General features: G+C 53.3%; 1 pseudogene; it reads left to right on the top strand.

Annotated features, from left to right (window-relative positions):
• The first annotated feature begins 845 nt into the window (after window positions 1–845).
• On the top strand, window positions 846–3,862 carry LOC115894929 (annotated as a pseudogene).
• Window positions 3,863–4,205: the final 343 nt, after the last annotated feature.

The raw sequence follows: 4,205 nt of genomic DNA, 5'->3' as shown, positions 1-4,205 counted from the left end.
CCAGGTGGATACTAGGCTCTAAATCAATACCAGGCCTCAGGTGGTCCTGAGGAACCATGTGGACCTTAGTCTTCAGGAGGTTACCTAGGCCCAAAGTGGACATTACGCCCCATGTTGACACAAGAACTACTTGGAAGTCAGGCCCCAGGTAGACACCCAGGCCCTAGGTCCCAAGTTGACACCAGGCCTTATGTGAATACTTATAACTCAGGTCATCATCACGTCTCAGGTGGATGTTCATCTGGAATCTGGTGTTCATCTGGAATCGAGTGTTACAGGCCCCATGTAAATGCCAGGCCGTAGGTGGATACCCAATCCCTAGGTGGACATCAGAGCTCAGATTGACACAAAGACCCCGGTAGACATGAGGTACCAGTGAATATCTAGGCCCCAGCTAAATACCTAGGCCCCAAAATGACACCAGGGTCTATGTGGACACACAGGACCCAGGTAGAAAACAGGGCCAAGGTGGACACTGGACTGCAAATCAGGTCCTAGGTTGACAACCATGCTTCAAGTTGACACCAGGCCCCAAGTGAATATCTGGCCCTAGCTGGACACTAGTTCCCTGGTGAATACCTAGGCTCAAGGTTGACATCAGCCCCATGTGAACACTAGATCCCAAATACACACTTATGCCCTAAGTGGACATCAAGCCTCAGGTGTTTACCCAGTCCCAAGGTGAATATCAGGACACAGATGGGCACCAGTTATCAAGTGGATTCCTAGTCTCCAGGTGAATATCAGGCCCTAGGTGGATACCAGGATCCTGGTAGACATCAGGCCCCAAGAGGACACTAGAACCCAGGAGTACATTAGGCCACAGGTTAACACCAAGGCACCAGATGAATACCAGGCCAACTTGTGGACATCAGGCCCGAGAAGTATCCTCGGGTCCTCAGGTGGATATCAGGCCCCTGGTGAACATCCAGCACCCAGATGAACATCAAGCTTCAGGTAGACATCATGCCTCAGTTGAACTCCAGGCTCCAGCTGAACATCAGGCTCCAGGTGGATGCCCAGCTTCCAGGTGCACATCTGGCCACAGTTGGACATTCAACCCCAAGTGACTCTCAGGCCATGGGTGAATACACGGTTTCCAGGTGGACATGAGATCAAAGGTGAACATCAGTCCCTCAGTGGACATCAGGCCCAAGGTGGATACCCAGGCTCCCAGTGAATTTCAGACACCAGGTTGACATTCAGACCCCAGGTGCACACGATGTCTCAACTGGACACCAACCCCTGGTTTGATACCCAAGTCCCAGGTGGACACCAGGTCCAAGGCTGACACTCAAGCCCTAAGTGAACACCACACTCTAGGTGAATAATTCAACCCAGGTGGTCATTAGGACCCAGCTGGATACCAGTCCCCAGGTTAACACAAGGCCCCCGGTGGGTATCTAGGCACCAGCTGGACATCAGGCCCTATGTAAACACCCCAGTCCCAGGTGAACACTATGCCCCAGGTGGGCATTAGGCCCTAGGTAAACACGGGGCCACAGGTGGACATCTAGCCCCTGGGCGACATCCAGCCCCAGGTGGACATAACCATTTCCATGCATAAACAATTCCCAGGTGGACATCAGGCCTCAAGAGGATGACAGTCACAGGTAGACATCAGGCCTCAGATGGACACCAAGGTCCCAGATGTACAGCAGACCCCAGCTGAGCCCCAGACTCACGTGGACATCAGGCCACAGGTAGACACCATGCCTTAGGTAGATACCTAACTTCAGGTGGACATCAGACCCAAGGTGGACATCCAGTCCCCAGGTGGACATTCAGGCCCCAGGCACACATCAGGCCTTAAGTGGACACCCTAGGCCCCAGGTTGATATCAAGCTCCCAGGTGATCACCAGGCCCCAGGTAAGCACCAGGCCTTAGGTGAACAACAGGATGCAGTAGGTCATCAGGCCACAGCTGGATACAAGTCCCCGGTGAACATAAGGCCCTAGTGGGACATAGATCTAAGGCAGACATCAGGCCCCAGGTGGACATACAGACCCAAGGTGGAATTCACCCTGAGGGGGACATTCGGCCCCAGGTGCACATAGGACCCCAGGTGAATACCCAGTCCCCAGGTGGACATCAGCCCACAGGTCAACCACAGTCCCCAGGTTGATACCTGGTTCCCAGGAGGCTACCCAATCTGCAGGGTAATGTTAGGCCCCTGTAGGATTCCAGGCCCCAAGTGGATTCCTAGGCCCATGGTGAACATCAGGCACAGGTGTCCAAGAGGCCCTGGGTGGACATAACTGTGTACAGGTAAGGAGTTGACCTGTGGGGAGGGTGAGCAGTCAGCAGCCCAGTGGGGTCCTGAGTAGGTCTTCTGGAAGGAGGAGGCTGAGGGGATGGAACCTTAAAGAAGCAACCTCACTTCCTTGGCGACAGACCCTAATGGAACTTAGAATTCTGGTAACCAGGCCAGGCACGGTGGCTCACACCTGTAATCCCAGCACTTTGGGAGGCCGAGGTGGGCAGATCATGAGGTCAGGAGTTCGAGACCAGCCTGACCAACATGGTAAAACCCCATCTCTACTAAAAATAAAAAAATAAAAAAATAACTAGCCGGGTGTGGTGGTACACACCTCGTGCTTGTAATCCCAGCTACTCAGGAGACTGAGGCAGGAGAATTAATTGAACCCAGGAGGCGGAGGTTGCAGTGAGCCAAGATCGTGCCACTGCACTCCAGCCTGGGCAACAGAATGAGACTCTATCTCAAAAAAAAAAAAAAAAAAGAAAAAGATTTCTGGTAACCAGGCATCCACATCCTAGAGTCAGCCCCGTAGTCAGTTCACATGGTGGGAGACGCTCAAGAAAGCAAGATGTCCTCGTGCTGCATCTCCACATCTCAAGGCTGCGGCTTCAGGAATGACGGGAGTGAGAGACTTTCTCTTCTGCTGATGCCCATGTAGGCTCATCCCTCACCCCAGATGCCTCTGACCATTTGGCAGAAGGCCCCCCCCAGGTACCTACCACAGGACAGGAGTCACCAGGTAGACATCAGGCCCCAGGTCGACACCAAGGCCCCAGATGGAGCTACTAGGTCAGGCCAGGCCTCACCAGTGATCCCACCAGTGCCACATCTGCACATTGTCCTTGTCCAGCTGGAGCCACTGGAGCTCATCGAGACACAGGCACATGGCAAAGTCACCTGCAGTCTGGAAGGCTTTCCAGGGTTGATGTTTTCAGGCTGAAATTCCTTTAAATTCAGTGAGGTTGTTTTCGTGTTTGGAAATTCCAGTGGAAAGTGAGTGATATTGATGACCTTTCCCCTTTCTCAGCTCCTGCTTCAGGTGCAGAAATACAGCTATTTCCAGTGCCAGCTGTTGAGCCAGTGCCAGCACCAGGGAAAGGGCCCCTCCAGGGACAGTGCTGGAGCTAGAGGCAGCTCCAGAGCCCTCCTGCCCCTGCCATGGGACTGCCCAGGACCACCCCAGTGAGGAGCTGCCTGACTTCATGGCACCTGCTCTAGAGCCACCGGCCTCAGCTCTTGAGCTGAAAGTGTGGCTGGAGCTAGAGGTGACAGAGAGGGGGTGACCAGCACAGCCCAGCCAGCAGCTCCCTCACTGCTCCCAGTCCTGGGCTCAGTGGAAACCATGGAGGCAGAAACCAGGGTGTGCAACCTGTGCTCCTCTGCCTCACTGGACAGGGACTTCTCTCATTCAGCAGAGCAGCAGCCCAGCTGCTGAAGAGCCTGCTGCTACTGCTGCTGGGGGTGTTTGCCTGCCTGCAAGAGAGCAGGAAAAGGAGCCTGTGAGCAGGGGTTCCAGCAGGTCCTCCTGCTCCCAGAGGTGGCCTCCTCCTCCAGGCATGGAGGTTTGCCCTCAGCTGGGCATTTGGGTCATTTGCCTATAATGTCCTGCCCAGGATGGGCTCTTCTTGACAGGAGGACAGGGGGTGAGGAGGCCAGGGAGTCTCTCCAAAGGAAGCTTTTAAACTCAGCAGCTATACCCCAGAATCTCCATGCCTCCACCTGCCCAAGGATTTATCCATAGTGCAACTATGAATTTCAAGTTTCTATAATAGCATTGAAATAAAGTTTGACTTTTTGAAACTTCCATGACTTCTTTCACTCCCTAATAATGGTGTTTTTGAGGTGATGCTGAAAACCTCTGCTAGTTGTGGGTTTTGTTGTGGTTCTTTGTGTGATTAAATTACCATCTGATCAAGTGATATTGAAAACACTTCTGGTATGGCT

Source organism: Rhinopithecus roxellana, chromosome 19, assembly GCF_007565055.1.
Source record: "Rhinopithecus roxellana isolate Shanxi Qingling chromosome 19, ASM756505v1, whole genome shotgun sequence".
Taxonomy (NCBI): Eukaryota; Metazoa; Chordata; class Mammalia; order Primates; family Cercopithecidae; genus Rhinopithecus; species Rhinopithecus roxellana.
Note: the sequence above shows the minus strand (reverse complement) of the source record. Positions and strands in the feature narration are given on the sequence as shown.